The 20154-nt window shown below is 38.0% G+C and overlaps 1 protein-coding gene across 15 annotated transcripts in view; it reads right to left on the reverse strand.

Moving 5' to 3' along the window:
• The window catches only part of SIPA1L1 (signal induced proliferation associated 1 like 1), a 363798-nt gene that overhangs the window by 304942 nt on the left and 38702 nt on the right, over window positions 1–20154 (reverse strand). The gene's annotated exons all lie outside the window — the stretch shown is intronic.

Genomic DNA, 20154 nt, shown 5'->3' on the forward strand with positions numbered 1-20154 from the left:
TATTACAAAAAATCCCCCCACTCCCAAAATATTGCATTTATCCACTAATCTACTTTTTTGCATCTTGACAACTGGTGGGAAAGGTATATTTACAGGTAATACTAGGAAATCAGAAACCAGCATGAGTGATTGTGGTGGTCCACAGAACATCAATTCCCATCCACACTCTCAACTGGGCCCTTCAAATGATGAAATACAAGCATCAACGAACTCACCCGGCCATCCGCATATCAAGCTGAGGAAGAGAAGGGCTTCTGATAACATATCTCAGTTAAATGTTAAGAATATAAGTAAAGGCCCATTGTTTGAATTAACAGATACCTTAGTTTATGGTTAACAAGTTCAGAAGTATGCCACAAAACACTGCCCATTACCAAACAGAAGAAGAAAACTGCACTAAGTATTCTAAAACATGAGGCATCTGGCTTATCCCCTGGCAATGTACTAGAAATCTGAAACGGGAGTTTCAAGTACCCTTCTGTATCTAAGACTACATAAAATATAAAAACAGTGGTGGAAAAAAGTACCACTTTAAATAGATGTCAGACTTCCTACAAATAGTACTATCTTAAAAACAGTGCAAATAAAAAAGGTTCTCTGTGCAACGGTCATCAATCACGTCTCTTCCTTATTCAGAGAAAGAATGGCAAAAAAGAAACATACGAATTATGAAGAAATGCATAGTTTCCAGAGACTTAAATCCACAGCCCACTGAGCTATCTCAGTGTACAAGACTCCTTGTACAACCCGCCTCTCTTTCTCCTCACAGGCTCTAAGCTTCGGCTTGCTTGCTCCTCTTCTTTCCAGCTGCCACCGACTACCCAACTCCCAAGAGTCTATTCTCCTTAGCACTTCTTGCAGAGAAGCCAGCCCTATTTCACCCTCTACCAAGTCTCTCTGCCTCTGAAACAACAAACAAACCTTTCTGAATACTTTGGAGATTCATCAGAAATCGCCACTAATAAACAGATAAGGTGGTAAAACATTTATGACATGCCATGATTACAGACTCAAGAAAGCTGGTTCAATAAGAATGAAAATCCTGGCAGGAATATAAGTAGCACTAGGGAGACTCTGATGCAAAACAGACGGGTCTGGGCAGCTTCAAGGTCCTAAAGTTCCTCAGGGCTGGGAACCGCTGTCCCAGCCCCTCAGTCATCTGTCATTCACGCACTCGAGCATATTCAAGCTTCTACCACCTTCTGCAGGGAGGACCTCCAGGTTCCCCATCCATTCAGATTCCAGGTTATCCTATTAGAAAAGAAGAGCAGGTGTGGCTTCTCAGCACACTAAAGTGCCTCTGGAGTCTAGAATTTGGCACAGAAACGGTAAGCTTCAGTCACTTGAAAAATTCACTTCTGTGAATTCACAGCATTCCTCAGGCCATGTAAAGAGAAGCAAAGGTATGTGTAGGAGCTATCCACCCCTAAATCCTCAGAGTACATGGCAGATAATGATATTCATGTGGTTTTGTAGAAAATTCCTTGGGAATGATCTCCCAAATATACAAGATAATTTAGAATTAACTTCTTTGCTTACAGCTTGGGACAATTAAAATCTAGGCAGTGGATTTTGCTGTGACAAAGACCTGCATATACATTTTTTTGCTGAATAACTTTTGCATTACTTTTTTCAAATTCATGGTACATTATCTTAAATTGAGTAACAGTGAAGAAAACATTTCACAATTATCTTCTGACTTTGGGAAAAGCTTAAAATTATATTTTAGGCCTATCCTTTTCTTAGTAAATGCCACTTTTTGCAAACTAAAATTGTCTCACAAATTCAAATATTTGAACACCCTGTATAAAGTACGTACTGTGTGCACTGATATCTCATTAACACACTTTGCTCTGCAGAGTAGGATTTGGGTAGAAAAGTGATCAGTGTTGGCCTCCATCCAAAAGAATGCTGAAATGCAATGTTTCCATAAAATCCTACTGATACTCTAGAAATTAACTTCGATTCCTCTTCAGCATTTTAGCCATAACAAATTGAATCCTACCAAAAGTACCTGCTTTAGGGTTTTATTTATATGTTAAACACAATAAAACTAACCGGTTTAACGATTCGAGAAACAAGAAAGCCACAAAATCCAATAACTTAAGCACTGAAGGGTTATTATGCTTAAGTCACTTTCCCTCTATGTAAGAGACAAGATATTTTTCCATGTGCTAGAACAGAAAATCATGACACATTCCTACTAGAGAATAATGTCTGTAGAGGTAAAAAGGTTAGGGAAGGATAGTTTCAAACACATGTATGCATACCTTGTCATAAACACGTTTTTTACTCACCAAACTTTTATGTGCCTTCTGTAATTCAGAAGATCCTAACACCTAAAGAAACCATACACACAACTTTCTTAGCTATGTACCCACCCATGTATTTGACTACTGAATTAAAAACAAACTTTAGGGGCCAGCCCCATAGCCTAGCAGTTAAGTTTGGCGCACTCCACGTTTGGTTCCCAGGCATGCACCTACACCACTCGTTGGCGCCCATGCTGTGGCGACAACCCACAAAAAAAATAGAGGAAGACTGGCACAGATGTAACTTTAAGTTGTAGCCTTCAATAACTCTTTTTAAATAGCTCTGTATTAACAATATTTATTCACTCTATCTTTTAATATCTATCAATATCTAAGAGCCAACTTGTGTTCACAGGAAAGTATGAGCATACCCAACACAAACCAACGGGAAGGTACACAGTAACAAGGAGAAAGTACTGAACTAGGACTCAAAAGACCCGAGTTTGAATCCTGGTTAAACCACACACTCACTCAACCTGGCTAAGCCTCAGCTGGGCTACCTATAAATTAAAGACAGTAAAACTTGACCTGTCTAAACAATGTCGTTGAAGGCATGTATCGATGAGATAGCACATTTGCAAATGACTTTAAACTAAAAATGTAATAAGCATCATTCAGCAGCTGTTCTAGTCAGAAACTGCTACGACACCCCAAAACAAGTAAAATAGTGTTCCTCTGTTTACTCATCTTTAAAGTTTTGCCATTTCCCTCTTCCCTTCCTCCCTCCCTCCTACCCTCTCTTTTTCCTCCTTCCTTCATTTAACAGATATTACTGTGCTTCTACCATATACCAGATGTATTTCCAGACTGCACTGTCCAATACAGTGGGCAGTAGTCACACGTGGCTATTAAGCATTCAAAACGGCACTAGTCCGGGGCCGGCCCGGTGGCGCAAGCAGTTAAGTGCGCTAACTGCGCGCGCTCTGCTGTGGCGGCCCGGCGTTTGCCGGTTTGCATCCCAGGCGCGCACCGACACACCGCTTGTCAAGCCATGCTGTGGCAGCGTCCCATATAAAGTAGAGGAAGATGGGCACGGATGTTAGCCCAGAGCCAGTCTTCCTCAGCAAAAAAGAGGAGGATTGGCATCAGATGTTAGCTCAGGGCTGGTCTTCTTCACACACACAAAAAAAATAAAATAAAGTAAACTCCCTAAAATTAAAAAAAAAAAAAAAACGGCACTAGTCCAAATTGAGATGTGCTGTCAGTATAAAATATACACTAGATTTTGAAGACTGGTGTGAATAAAAGAATGTAAACTATCTCAATAATTTTTATGCTGATTACACGTTGAGATGATAATATTTTGGATATTTGGTTACACATATTAAAATTAATTTCATCTCTTTCCTTTTACTTTCTTTTAACATGGCAACTAGAAATTTTAAAATTTTTAAATATATAGAGGCTCACATTACATTCTATTTGACAGTGCTATTCTAGACCATGAGGATATCCAAGTCCCTACCCTCATGGAGCTTATGGTTAAACATCTACAGGCCTAAAATCTTCAGTAATCAGTAGGGAAGGAAAACGAAAACCAGCAACCGTGTGTAGAGAGGACTCTGGGCTAAGGTCGTACACACGAGAGCCAAACACACCTTCCCTTTGGTCCTTCTTTCTACCAAAGGTAGGGACTTGGTCCCCAGAATAATCTGAGTAAGTAAAATGGTGAGCTATGTCCTTGACCACCTCAGGGAAGACTGTTCCTTCCCTGTTGGGCGCTTCTAAGAACATGACCACTTTTAATCCGAACTTAATGAAGGAGAAAGCTTGTGATTTGGGGCATCAGTAGTGTCAAGGCATCATTTTAATACTATGGGTTGTAACTCAAAAGCACTTTAAAAGGTTTCCAATTGTTGGAAGACGTTTCTTAACAAAGACACACTCAGCTGGATTCCAACACTCTCCTTTATTATGAGAGTTCTTTACCGTTTTCCTCTCCACAGGTCCCATTAACCCTGCCTCTCCTCAGTACCTCTAGTTCCCCACATCACAGGCAGAGTGCTTCTAGATGAAGACCAAGAAGCTGAATTCAACCAGAGGAGTCCATCACAGCAATCTGAAAAGTCTCTACGGGTCTAAAGTAACAGTCAAAGGAAACTCAAGTCAGGCTGACTACATGCCAGTTAAATGTGAGGTTACTTGTTTTAAGATTTCAAGGAATTTCTGGAGGGTAAGTTTAATTTAGAGCAAATGGGCATATTTTTCAATAACTTTTCCTACCAAAAAGGCATCTTGAGCATTTGAATTTCATATTCCATGTTAGGAATTTACCTTAAATTCAAACCACAAAATGGCAAATATTTTTCTGGCTCATACATCTTTCTGGCAGACTATAAAGAAAATTAGGACTCGCAAGAGATTCTCAATGCTGTAAAATGCTCTACTGGGTGCAGCAGGAAGCCAAGAGGCTCACGTTTCAAGGCAGATAGTGTTATTTCATATTCGATCCCACCCTTGTCCTCTGCTCATGTTGTTCTCTCAGCTGGCGTGCCCTGTCCCCTCTGCCAACTTAAATGTTACACTTCCCTTAATGCCAAGCCCAAAGCCCAGCCCTCATACAAATCATCCCCAGTCACCCTAAATCCAGAATAGTTTCTCTCCTTCATTCTCACAGGAACCCAATCAACCAAAGTATTATATCATATATCACTTTATCTCTTCTCTAGGTACTTCAAACACCTGTAACTCAGAAGGACAGCAATGAAAAAAGCCAATATGACGTCTGAAAATCCATCACCCTCCCTTTCAATCAGTTGAAATTTACCTGAGCTTTATTCAGCAACAAAGATGAGCCTAACACCAGGGATACAAAAAGGATACATAGTCCAAATCCCTTCTTCCTTGGAGATTGGGAAAAGCATCACAGAAAAGGTAACATATGAGCAAAGAATTGTAGAATGAGTAGAAATTGACCAGGTAAAGTGGTAAGGGCATTCCAAAGGCAGCCCTATGGCACACTGTAAGAGATGAGAGGATGTGTTAAAAACCCTCACAAAGAACCACTAAAAAATATATACTTCCAATATATTAAATTATTCATGTAGTCTCTACATAATTCAAGGCTCTACATAAATAGACCCCAGTCCACTGTTGCTACATTTCCCACAATACAACATAGCAAGGAAGGGTGGCCTCTCCAGAACCAGTCTGGGGTGAAATTCTACTATGTAGCCTTATACAAGTTTCTTAACCTATCTGTACATCAATTTCCTCATCTGTAAAATAGGGATGGCCTACCTCATAGGGTTATTATGTTATTGTTATGAGGAAATAAATTAAAACAAACAATAATTAGCACAAGTTAGGCATTCAATAAATGGTAGCATCATAATTATTATTATTTACTTCTCCATGCTAGACATTGTAGCAAATCTGAAATTCTCATTCCCAACACTTGCCCACGCCTCAGTCTGAAGAACTCTTCATATGTCCAAATCCCACCTTAGCAAGACACTGCTGAAATACCACTTCCTCCATAAAGCTTTACTGAGCCTGCTCCCCTCACTCACCCCTCCTCTGAACTCCCAGGTTCAGGCCTCTCTGGGGGAACTCATCACTCCATCACCATTATTGCCCATGTCTGATTTCCTCTACAAGGCTACACAGCTCTTTAAGAACAGGGACTATATCTTACTGATCTGTCTTCCCCAGAGAACTGACACAGTCCTTTGCACATATGCGCACTCAATGCTTGCTGCTGAACAAATTAAAATACTCTCCTCTTTAATTAAGACAAGAACAGACTAGAGATTTTAAATTGCTGTAACATCTACCAAGTTATTCCTCCTAATAAAAACCCTTACACAAAGACAAACTCAGCGCAATTTTAGCTCCTTTGTTAGTGAATCCTAAAGAAAAGCCAATAATAAGATGGTGTTCTTAAATCGACTGGCAAGGGACAAAACTGAGTCACCTTCAGACTGATGCTGGGTAAACAAATCTCTCCCCTTTCTTATTTCTCTGAACAAGTTCTAGTAATGTAAATTTATATAGGCTATTGTTGCTTTTCTGTTACATGTTTGCAAAAGGCGGGACAAAGCTTCCATGGCATGTCATTTACATTGCTCATCCAGATTCTAAAGCCTATTCTGTCTGAATTTTACTGCTTTCTTCCACCCATGCAAAGGAAAGGCTAGCCTGGAACCACCCAGAACACTCTGCTTACACAATAATAGTGTCAATACCAAAGCAAAACTCTTATCTTTGGTGTCCCTGTCCCTAGGGAAAGTACACTGAAAGACCAGAATCACCACTCTCCTCCAACACTGACCTAACTCAGTAACATAATTATTGCTAAGTATTACTTGATTAAAAATCTAAACTTTGGGGCTGGCCTGGTGGCGCAAGCAGTTAAGTGCGCGTGCTCTGCTTCGCTGGTCCAGGGTTCACAGGTTCGGTTCCTGGGCGCACACCGATGCACCGCTTGTCAAGCCACACTTGTGGCAGCGTCCCATATAAAGTGGAGGAAGATGGGCACAGATGTTCGCTCAGGGCTGATCTTCACACACACAAAAAATAAACTCATTATCAAAAAAAAAAAAATTCTAAACTTTAATTAGCAAAGAAAAATGTTAAGCAAGTTGGTTTCCTCTTACAATAAAAATATTTTGGCATTCAAATACATTCAATTCAAAGACAGTCTTCATTTACTATGCAGTACTGGTGACCTTTCTAAAAAAAGAGCCTTAAAAAATTAACAACAACAAAAAAGAAGAAAACAGAATAAAATAGGACTCAAATGGTACTGCCCTATCTTTAAAACATATATATGCTAACAAGCTCATAGATACAGAGAACAGATTGGTGGTTGCCAGAAGTGGGGAATGGGGGAGGGAGAAATGGGTGAAGGTCGTCAAAAAAAAAAAAAAAAAAAAAAAATATATATATATATATAGGCAATTATTTTCCAGTATCCCACTGGATACCATGGATTCAAAAAGAAGGAATTGGGCATAGAAGAAAAGTGAGGTTTATATTCCAGAAATACATTCACAGAAATGAGGGTACCAAGAATGGGCAATCTGATCAGCGCAGACAAGTATATCAGAAATCTATAAACACATCACATTGCAGTTGCCAACAAATACCAAAGTCTGTTCAATTCAACAATAATGCTACCTTATAATAAGGATTATTTTGAATATTTTTAGGACCAAAAGAAATCATAAGCAAAGGCAATGCATAGAATAGCCTCTAAAACCAATATCCACATCATTTTTCAAGCACTGAAGCTGTTTAAACCTTATGGCAACCAATCTAAAAGTTCACTGCTACATGACTCTATTTTCTGTTTTAGAAAAACTATTTCTTTTTTTTTTTTTTTAAAGATTTATTTATTTATTTTCGCCCCAAAGCCCCAGTAGATAGTTGTATGTCATAGTTGCACAGCTTTCTAGTTGCCGTATGTGGGACGCGACCTCAGCGTGGCCGGAGAAGCGGTGCGTCGGTGTGCGCCCGGGATCCGAAACCGGGCCGCCAGCATCAGAGAGCACGCATTTAACCGCTAAGCCACAGGGCCGGCCCAGAAAAACTATTTCTATTTTTTTTTTTTTTTTGAGGAAGACTAGCCCTGAGCTAACATCCGTTACCAATCCTCCTCTTTTTTTGCTGAGGGAAGATTGGCCCTGGGCTAACATTTGTGCCCATCTTTCTCTACTTTATATGAGATGCCGCCACAGCATGGTTTGACAAGCAGTGCGTCAGTGCGAGCCCGGGATCCAAACCCGAGACCCCCGGGCCGCCAAAGCGGAGGGCACGCACTTAACCGCTACGCCACCGGGCCAGCCCCTAAAAAAACTATTTCTAATGTATTCATCACCACTATCTCAAAATTGATAAAATCACTATAAATTTATCATTTCCCCTATAATCTAGCTGCTTCCAAAGACACTAAACAAGAGCAGAGGGTGGGGGGAGGGGAGCATTCCAAATTTACTAAATAAGTGACACATCGGTGAATGCTTTCTACTTTGTCGAAATGCCAGTTGTGCTATGGTAAGAGCCAATCATAAATATTCCTTTTTTTTCCAGTTCTCCCAATTAAGAGGGGGAAAACTTCCTTGCTCCTCACATCTGAAACATGCTTTAAGAGGCTTACACGAGCTACATATAAGTGTTGCTAAGCCACTGGTACTTAGATCTTTGGTGTTCAAGTGCCATGGACCTTTTTGCTCAAATATGACCATAACCACAGAAGTATTATGGTGATTAAGAGATCAGACAGGGCTGGATCTAAAAGTACTGTAAAAGAGCCATATTATCCCTATCCTACTTGAGATCATTTCCTTGCTTCCCAAGGCTAACAGCTATGGCTCTCTATCAAGGCCTACCATCCCTGACGTTACTCTAGATTTTAGATTTGTTCTATTCTCCCTTCCAAAAAACTTTTTTTTTTTTTTTGTGAGGGAAATCAGCCCTGAGCTAACGTCCATGCTAATCCTCCTCTTTTTTTTTGCTGAGGAAGACCGGCTCTGAGCCAATCCTCCTCCTTTTTTTCCCCAAAGCCCCAGTAGACAGTTGTACGTCATAGTAGCACATCCTTCTAGTTGCTGTATGTGGGACGCGGCCTCAGCATGGCCGGAGAAGCGGTGCGTCGGTGCACGCCCGGGATCCGAACCTGGGCCGCCAATAGCGGAGCACGCGCACTTAACTGCTAAGCCACGGGGCCGACCCTCAAAAAACTTAACAGCCCTAAATCCTATTTCCTTAAGGTCCTGTTCTCCAGATAAACTACACTGAGCCGGCACGCCACAGGCAGACACATCTCAAGAGACAACTTCTTCAATGATAATATCTGCAACTTAACAGGAGTCTCTGGAAAGCATCCCAAAATACCTGTTTGAACATGGAGCAATTGAAAGGTCTATAAATTCTTGGGCATCCTTTAAATAACAGTAAAAACAACATTTATAGGCAGTTGTCTATTCTACCTTCATGCAGGACTAGACCTGGGCTATAAAGGTGAAATGAGCATTATGAAAGCATAGGACAAGTTTTACACCATGAAGAATATTCAACTAAAAGTTATTTGCAAAGAGCAGTCAATTACCAAAGAGCATAAACACAAATAGTTTACTTACTGACTGCCCAAGACACATTAACTACTCAATACACCACCTTATACAGATCTCCTACTTTATAATTTTTTAAATACTTTCCTGTCTACTATCTTACAAGTAAGACACTCTTAACAACCCAACCCTGTGAAGTTTACATTTCCCGTTTACAGGTGAAGAAACTGGCTGTGTATTTAAATGACTTACCCAGAGTAAAACAGTAACTCAGCAACTTTTGAATCCTAAGTCAGGGAAATGTCTACTTTATATAAGAGGCCTAATATGTTCATTTTCAAAAAGAAGGCACTTGAAAGAATATGGCCACAATTAACAAATTCTCAAAATACAAAAGATAATCATTTACAATGACATTTTATGCAATTTAGTCCAACAAAAAAAATGTCTACTATGCAAACCATAAAATGGAAAAACGTGTACATTATTGCTCAACGTCTACCAACCAAGCACAAAGAAAGTAAACACCACCAATACATTCTAACATAAATGAAATCCACATGGGAAATACATTAGTTTTCAAATCACTGAATAATGGACCCCACATACACACATTTTCTTTTTTCCATATATATCAAAAGATAACACTGAATTATTGTTTTACGTCATGAAGATCAGGTTAACAATAATGCATGTCAATTAAAAGGCTAAATGTAAATAAACAAAAAAATCCCTATAGGATAAAAGCTTACCTCCATTCCCTCCAGAAATGACAATAAATAAAAGAAAAATGGGAGAAGAGACAATAGCATATGAGAGATGTCAACAAAATTCTGAAAGATAGAAAACTGATGCATAACTGGAAACTGATTTAGCAAACTGGAGAAAGCTGAAACCTAACTGCAGGGGTTAAGGAAAAAGCACCAGCAACAGACCAGGACGAAGCAAGTCTATTCATGATGCAGAATTCTAGAAAGGCTTATTACATAAGGGATGAGGCTGAAAACAAAAGGAAGTCGTTGTAGGGTCTGTGTAAAGGACCAATTCCCTAACCCAACAACTGCGCAACTTACTAGCATAAGACGGGGGTTTATTCTCTATGCAACTAATGAGAGGATGTGGCCAGGCATAACCGGCAGTAGGAATGAGTGAGTCTCTATATTGAAAATATGGGGCATCAAGTTAACAGTAGACAGCCAGACCCCTTCAGACTTACAGACTGAAAGATTCTTTACTGGAGAAACTGACCGATGTGAAAGAAAAGATCAACAGTAACTGACACCCAGAGCTCCCAAGGAAGTGGCAGGGCCCAAGCTAATCATCCATAGGAGAATACCAGAAACACCAGCCCCACCATGCATACAGAGCTTCTAATCAACTTCTAAGACAAAGAGTATTACCAGAGAAAAAGAACATTGTAATTATCAAAGCGACAATTTATCATGAAGACATAACAATTTTGAATGTAAATGCACCTCAAAATACATGAAGCAAAAATAGAATTAAGGAAAGAAAAGGACAATGACATAATTATAGTAGGAGATTTTCACATTCCACCTCAGTAATTGATACAATAATTAGACCAAAAAAAAAAATCAGGAAAAGACACAGAAGATCTAAAAAACACTATCAACCACCTCGACCTAAATGACATTCATAGAAAATCTAACAACCGAAAAATACACATCCCTTTCAAATGCTATATGCTACATTACCAAGATAGACTAGATGGTACACTCTAAGGTAAGTCTCAATAACTTTAAAAGGATTGAAATCACACAAAGTATGTTCTCTGACTATAAAGAAATTAAATTAGAAATAAATACCAATAAAATATCTAGGAAAATTTCAAATGTATGGAAATTGAGTAACATACCTCTAAAGACTTTATGGGTCAAAATTGAAATCAAAAAGAAAATTAGGAAATATATTTAACTAAATGGCAACAAAAATAAAACATATCAAAATTTGTGGGATGCAGCTAAAACAGTACTTAAAAAGAAACTTAAAATGTTAAGTGCTTAATATAAGGAAATCAGAAAGATCTACCATAATGACCTAAGATTCTAACTTAAGAAACAATAAAAGTAAGAGCAAACTAAACCCAAAAGAGAATGAAGGAAATAATAAAGCGCAGAAGTCAATGAAATAGAAAATATATAGACAATAGATAAAATTAATAAAGCCAAATGCTGGGTCTCTAAAATTATCATCAAAACTGACAAACTTCTAGTTAGACCGATCAAGGAAAAAATAGACAAAACACAAATCACCAATATCAGAAATGAAAAAATATATATATCACTAGAGATCTTACAGACATTTAAGAGGATAATAAGATAGTATGATGTATAACTGTATGCCAATAAAATTCAATAACTTAAATGAAATAGACAAATGTCTTGAACAACAGAACCTATCAAAACTGACACAAAAAGAAACAGAGAATCTAAGTAGTCCTATATCTTTTAAAGAAATTGAATCTTGTTATCAAAAATATTCCAAGAAAGAAAACTCCAATTCCAGATGACTTCACTGGCAAATTCTATTAAACATTCAAGGAGGAAATTTAACTTTTTCAGAAAATAGAGGAGGATCACTGCTCAACTCATTTTATAGCATAACACTAATACTAGCATATGCTAGTACTAAAATCTGACAAAGACACTCCAAAAAATGAAAATTACTGACTCACATCCTTCATGAATATAGACATAAAGTCTTTAACAAAATTTTAACAAATCAAATCCAATAATATATAAAAGGTATATTATGAATAAGAAAAGTTTATCCCAAGAATACAAGATTGATTTAACATTTGAAAATCAACGTAACATTAAAGGAGAAAAACCTCAGGATCAGTTCAATAGACGCAGAAAAGGTATCTGACAAAATCCAACAGGCATTCATGATAAAAACTCTACACAAACTAGAGAGAGCAGAGAACTTCCTCAAACTGAAGAAGGATAACTATAAAAAAAATCTAAAACCAACATCACAATTAAAGGTGAAAGACTGAATTGCTTCCCCCTAAGAAGAAGAATAAGACAAGAATGCTCACATTTATCACTTTCTAGTCAATGCTATACTGGAGGTTCCAGCCATTGCAGTAGAGCAAAAAAAAAGAAATAAAAAGCATAAAGATCAGAAAGGAAGAAGTAAAACATGTTTGCAGGTCATATTATCATTTATGTAGAAAATTCCAAGGAATCTACAAAACAACTACTAAAACTAATACATGAATTTAGCAAAATTGCAGAATACAAAGTTGATACAAAAAAATCAAGTGTGTTCTGACATACTAGTAGCAAGCAATTAGAAAATAAACTTTTGTCTTAAATCCCACTCATGGGCATATGGATATTGGTATATATTGATATACATATATCTCCCACCAAAGTCAAGGAAGAAACAAAGAAAGATGATAACACAGAAACAAGAAAATAGAAGATCCCCAAAGGAGAAAACCCAAGGGAATCCCAAAGATGGCGGGAAGGGGAGGCCCGAAATGGCTGCTCTGTGGAGGCTAGACAGACAGCAAACAGTTCAGAACCAGCAGGGCAGAGAATTCTGGGAGAGAGAGTGCTAAAGGAAAACTGAAACTGATGGATGCCCTATTATCTTTTGCCATTTGAGTCTTTATAGTTCTATGAGAATGTTTAGAGCAAAACTAGTATTTGATCAATAGAAAGCTTAGCAAATTAAAAACCAAGTAACCACTATCTCTGAGGGGAAAAAGTTGGAGAAAGAAAAAGTGATCACTGAATACTCTGTGGCCAGGGTCATCAATATTCAAACAGTAATACTGTAAATACTAAATGATGGCTTAACCAGATTAGATAAAACTATCATTGGGAGGATGGGGAAAGGGAACTCGAGGAGCTAAATCCTCATCTTGAGTAGGAAGGAGTCAAAAGACAATTTTAGAATTGAAAACTCCAGCTGTAAGAGTAAAAATAAATTATTTAGATCTATGGCAGTAAATGCCAGAAGAAACAGCTGAAAAATGGTTGCCTCAGAAGTGAGGTAGGAAGGGTGGAGCACAGGATTTTTTCTTTTTAAGCCTATATTACTATTTTACTTACTGTTTAAACCAGGCATATTATTACTTTGCTGAAAGTACAAATTAAATTAAAAATAATAAATAAGTACTTCAAAAAAAAATCTATAGCGTCCAATCTTGGGGCCTCTGTCAAGGAAATATTTTTAACTGAATTTGATTTCTCTAAACAAGTTTACAGACAAAATCAGTCTGAATAAAACACATGAGAAATGTATATAAAGTTACAAAAAATTAAAACTCCTATCTGTAAATGAAAGAACAAGTGGTTCAATAAAAACTTTAGTAAAAGTTAAGACTATAGAAACACTGAGTCCCACATCAAATATATCCAATTTCCTGATAAATATTACAAATGGTAATTGAGGAAGTAAAAAATTTTTTTCAAAAACATTCACATCAGCCTCAAGAAATAAATAATATGCCCAAAAGGCCTTTCTACCCACTGTAACAGGCATTTTATTTCATTTCTTCAGCTGCCCACAATAACAGAGGGTATTTTCCAACACTACCTAAGAGCTCCAAAGACCAATTCCTCACATCCATAGCAGAGCTGCTCTGAACAAACACAGCACCAGTCAGTTCAAACAGAATAACTTCAAACTCCACTCCAACCAGTCTCTAGAGGGTGAATTACTTCTGAGGGTATCTTTGGCAAAACAGATTTCAAGTCACAAAAATGCCAGCAAAGGAAGAAGGAGAAAGGAGAAGTACAATAAAATTTTGAAATATATATACAATACGTATTCAAAACACTGGTGACATCTTAACCCATCCCTTTAGATGTTAAGTTGGAGACTTTCTGGAAATCCTGAAAAACTATTCATAGTTCCATCCAATCAGAAACATTCTAATTAAATGCATAATATTAATTATAATTGTCTAAGGAAACACTAAAGGGAACTCTACAGATGGTTTCTAAAGTAGACTCCAACCTGTGGGGCAATTTCTCACTGAAGATGCATGGGGCCCATGTACTCATTCCTGTGTTTGTTAAGTGTAATCTGTGATTATGCAACTGAACATTACAGTCACCCCAGGCCATCCTGTGTTTAAAGGGAAGTGTTTATGACCATATGCTGCCAAACATCCATAATACCATTTAACCTCAGTTCAACCACTGCTTGAATGAACTTGTTAGCATTACACTGAAATACAGATGCAAAACAAATACTAGGCAGCCAAGGAATGTGATGTCCACATATTACAAGAAGGAGGAAAAAATCCTTATATAATGCCCCTTAGTCACTAGGGCAGAATGTACATGAGTATTTAAATCCTAAAAGCTGGAAATTTAAGTATACAGCATGGATAAAAATAACAAATTCTACATTTTGAAAAAAAGAAATGAATTCCTCTGAAAGGTGGAGTGTGTCATCTCAGAAAGCAGCCCCAAGTAGGTGGCAATAAAGTACAATGTTCTTTCTGGATCTATCCAAGCAAATTAGTAAGTCTAGAAATAGGAGAAAAAGATGTATCTGAGAACATTTCTTAAACATAATGTTTAGAATAGATTGCACTAGGTTATCGATTTGAATCTACTGCATATCAATAACTACAAGTCACTACTACCCAACTGCTTCCTGTGATCTAAACCCACTTTGTGGTGCCAGACTAATTCTTCATGAACAAGTCCACACAGGAGGGTGAGCCAACAAACTCATTCTTTTCTGTCATCAATTATCAAACACGTATTGACCAAAAATATTTCCTTTAAAAAATATTTGTAAATTAAAAACTGGGAAAAAGACAGTATGATAATAACTGAACTGTGGTTTATCATACATTTTCTCACTTCTTAATAAAACACAGAGTTCAATCTGTAAGGCTGAGTCCACCACAAGATCTGTTTCAACCATTCAGCCACCATATTTCAGGCTTAAAAAGGAGAGACGCGTTAAGAAGACCAAGGAAGCGTTAAAACGGTGACATTCACCATCATGGGGACTCCAGACTATGCCACTCAGACCTCAGTTTTATTTTATCATTCAAGCGAAATGTGACACAAGAGCACACACAGAATATATGTGAAACCATATCTTTGCTAAAACTCCATTTATAACGATCATTCTTGAGAAATAACCACCCATGGCCCCTTAAAATATTCGATTATGCCTATAATAAAATTATAAGAACATACATTTCAATGTGTTTAAAAAACTTTGAGGCTTCATTCTGGTACTTTCATCAACAGAGACAGATCATTTTAATCATTCGTCATGAATAAACAAAGTCTTCCGGAAATGTTCCCCTTATTACTCAAGGTAAGGGGAAGGATTAGTAGAATTCCATTACGCAATGCATCTAGATTACTACTACCGAATGTTCTTGCAAGTATTTCTTATTCACAATAATATTACTCAGGATGGAAGGCTGACTAAGTATAAAGTGAACTATTTAGTCCAATATGTTACCAGTGAAGAAACAGCATTATTTTATCAAGGTCATCCTGTTAGATGATAAATAGAATTCAAGATCAACTCTTCATTTAGTGGCCTTTTCCACTCCGAAATACCACTTATTAAATTCAATAAGATTCATTTTCATTATATTATAATAGTGTATTGCTTTTATTATAATAAACACAGTCACGTGCCACATAACGTTTTAGTCAACATCAGACCACATACACAACGGTGGTCCAATAAGGTTAGTACCACATAGCCTAGGTGTATAGCAGGCTATACCATCTAAGTTTGTGTAAATAAAGTCTATGATGTTCGCACAACGACAAAATTGCCTGACGATGCATTTCTCAGAACGTATCCCCATTGTTAATTGAGGCATGACTGTAGTTTCTACAAAATGTATACTCTAGAGCATGGACTATTTCTGCATATGATAAATTATTACTGCTTTAGAAGCAAAATATACAAATATAAGCAATTTAGAAAGTAAACTGTGATGTCACAGATACAAAGTACCATCTGATTCAGCAAAATACTGACATCATAGTTGGAAGCAGGACCTTTGAATCCTAGATCCATAACTAACCTTGGACAAGGGACTTGACCTCTCTGATTCTCTGTGTCTAAATGTTTACCCTGGAGAATACCACCAATTTCACCGGGTTACTGAGAGGAAGAAATGAGACCACATATGTAATAAGCTCTCGGCACAGTGCTCAGCATAAATAAGTACTGTCCATTATTGTTGTGTTGCTGTTATTGTTGAAGGGAAAGTATCATGTAGCAATCACACCTGAAGGAGTTAAACAATACACACACACTAGTCTTTAAAAGTCTATCTAAATAGTGAAACGAGAATACCACAAAAATAAAAAAACAAAATCTACAAAGACCGTACGAAAGAGTTCTCCAAGGTCTAGCATATTTTACCACAATCTTTTTTAAAAGTGTAAGTTTTATTTCAACTTGAGTAGAAAATGTCTAAGATTTCATACACATTTACTACTTTACCTCCAAACATCTTGAAAATAGAAAAAATCTTTTAATAAAAATTAACTAGTGTTTTAATAAGAAAGAGCTAAGAATGTTCATTAGCATTTTTTATAAAAGTAAAAAACTAGAAACGAGCTAAATGTCCATCAATATGGAAATATATGACAAAATAATGCAGCTATAAAAAGAATGAGAGGGATTTATATATCCTAATATGGAATGATCAAAGACATGCTGTCAAGTTAAAAAAAAAAAGAAAACATGAATTAAGACTCCATTTTATGTTAAAACAACCAAAAAAATAACTTATGTTACATGCATACATACTTATGCACTTAAACGCATACACAAAGGATTGAAAGTATGCAACCAATGGTGACCTCTTGGTTTTACTCTGCATAATTCTGTTATTTGACTGTTTCAGTGAGACTCTATTTATATATTACTCATATAATTTATGAACCCCAAGGAAAGATAAGTTTTAGAAAGCACTTGATAGTTTACAAAACAATTTTGTAATCCTTTAAATAAATCTTTTAAAATTCTTTAACACATTATCTAATGTGATCCCCACAATAAGCTTCTAGAATTTAAGGTAGTATCCTTACTTTAAAAGTGAGGACAGGGGCGGGCCCGGTGGCGCAGGCAGTTAAGTGGGCGAGCTCCGCTGCAGCGGCCCGGGGTTCGCCAGTTCGCATCCCAGGCACGCACCGACACACTGCTTAACAAGCCATGCTGTGGTGGCATCCCATACAAAGCAGAGGAAGATGGGCACGGATGTTAGCCCAGGGCCAATCTTCCTCAGCAAAAAAAAAAAAAAAGAGAGAGAGAGAGAGAGGAGGATTGGCAGATGTTAGCACAGGGCTGATCTCCTCACAGAAAAAAAAAAAGTGAGGACAGATTCAAGTATTTATTAATCCACAGTTAATAAATGCAGAGCCAAAACAGAAACAGGATCCCCTGACTCTAAATTCAGTGTTCTGGTCTTTACACGACAGCACCTCCATAAATTGAAAACAGTGGCATCTACACCGAGGCTCTCTAAATCTCTGCAGTGCTTCCGTTCAAGTGAAAGTTCATAGTACAGAGGAAAAAGCAACGACTAGGAGTCAAAAGACCAGGGTTCTAGCGTTGACTGCATCACCACTAAGACTTCACAGTAAATCAAACTCTACAACAATGATTCTCCACGGGTGCACAACAGATTCAACAGTGATGCTTTTAAAAAATACTAACACCCAGGCCTGATCTCCAGAGAGGAGGACTTAACGGGTCTGGGGCATTTAGTACATTTATTTAAAGTTCCCCTGGTTATTCTACGGTGCAGCTTGGGTATGAACACAACTTTAGGATTTAATGTCTGCATCTGATAAAAATAAAAGATATTAAAAATCACTTGTGCTATGTGCTTTGCAGAGTTGAAATGAGGGATGAAGGTTATAATACACGGGAAAGCTTCTTATAAACAATGAAATGCCTTACCATGGTAAAAGCATTATTTATTCATTCAAACACATACCCCCTCTTCTGTGTGCCATGCATGTGCTCGGGATAGAGAGAGGAGGCATCACCCTCCAAAAGCGGGGGAGCTGCCACGCCCTCAAATAACCGCCAAGCAGTGGGGAAAACCACAGCAGAGACACAGCGGCAGCGGTGGCCAGCCCAGCCTTGGGCCTGAAGGTGCACGGGGCGATGGTGGGAGGAGAGCTTAGAAAGGCATGCACAAAGGAGACCCCTGAGCTACAACCTGGCATTCTAGACAGAGGGCACGTCACACCCAGGCAAGTAGTTAGGATGGCCAGAGGTTCTCAGAGAGAGGTCTCGGGCCCTGGGGGTCCTGGAGACCCTTTCAAGGGGTCTGTAAGCTTAAAACCATCTTAATAGTAATACCCAAGACACATCACCACCAAACACTAGAAACAACCCAAATATCCTCCAACTGATAAACAGACACACTGCAGTATACACACACATTGGAATAAGACTCGGCAATAAAAAGAAACAAATCAGTGATACACGTGACAGCATGGATGAATCTCAAATGCATTATGTTAAATGAAAGAAGCCAGACTCAAACAGTTACAGACTGTACGATTCCATTCATATGGCGTTTGAAAAAAGCAAAACTATAGGGACAAAAAATAGGCCAAAGGGAGCTCAGGCTAAGGGCAGGAGAACATTACGTGGTGATAGAAATGTCCTATATCTTCACTGTGGTTACACAGCCATACTCATTTGTCAAAACCCACTGAAAAGAGTAGATTTCACCATATATAAGTTATACCTCAATAAATCTACCTTTTGAGAAGAACACTGTGCTCGGCACCTTTATCACTCTCATTCTCTCCTAAGGGCAGTGTTTGCCAGAAGCTGCATGACTCTGATGATGTCATCACTCTACAGCCAAGGGAATGCAAGCTTATACGTTCCTATTTTATTTTATTTATTTATTTTTATAATTTTATTTTTTTTTTCCCCCCAAAGCCCCAGTAGATAGTTGTATGTCATAGCTGCACATCCTTCTAGTTGCTGTATGTGGGACATGGCCTCAGCATGGCCGGAGAAGCGGTGCGTCGGTGCGCGCCAGGGATCTGAACCCAGGCTGCCAGTAGCAGAGTGCGCGCACCTAACTGCTAAGCCACGGGGCCGCCCTACATTCCTACTTTAAATGTTTCTCCATTTTAATTTCTAATAGAGTAAATAGTGATGGATATAACCGACATAAACAAAAGCTCTCTTGGGTCTTCAATAATTTTTAACAGTATAAAGGGTTTCTGAGACCAAAAAGTTCAAGAACCACTGCTATAGTTAACGTGGAGGCCCTGAATGTTCTAAACAGAGAGTAACAGGACCCAACTTGACAACGCAGAGTGGTGCAGGGAAATTAGCTAAGAAGTGAATACACAGGTCTGATGAAGGCTGCTCCTGGGATGCACTGGAAAGAAATTTTGTCCACACATCATCTGCAGCTTGCTGTAAATCCCAAGCCAGCTTCTCTCTACTGAACTGTCTCTTTGTGTGCTAGTGTTTCGTAAATGAATTTCTGTTAACTGGTAATATAGTTAGGAAACTAAATCTGCTGCAAGAGCCATCCTACAATGCATCACTGATGAGTGATTTCTGGATTATTCACTTGGTGCCACTGTCCCTCTTCAAAGAATGCCAATCATCTGAAATTGAGTTTTACATACTTTATACTTGAAAAGTAACCATCCTAAAGTACGAAAACTACTTTAGATGTGACTCAATACTTCAAAATCAATTAGGAAAATTAGGTAATTGATTAAAAAAACCAATATATTACTTCTTTGAAATATGCTTTCATTTATATCCAGAAACACTATGACAATCCCAACTTAGCACAAGTT

The sequence above is a fragment of the Ceratotherium simum genome, chromosome 24 (assembly GCF_057802395.1).
Source record: "Ceratotherium simum simum isolate JZ-2026a chromosome 24, ASM5780239v1, whole genome shotgun sequence".
In the NCBI taxonomy this organism is placed as follows: domain Eukaryota; kingdom Metazoa; phylum Chordata; class Mammalia; order Perissodactyla; family Rhinocerotidae; genus Ceratotherium; species Ceratotherium simum.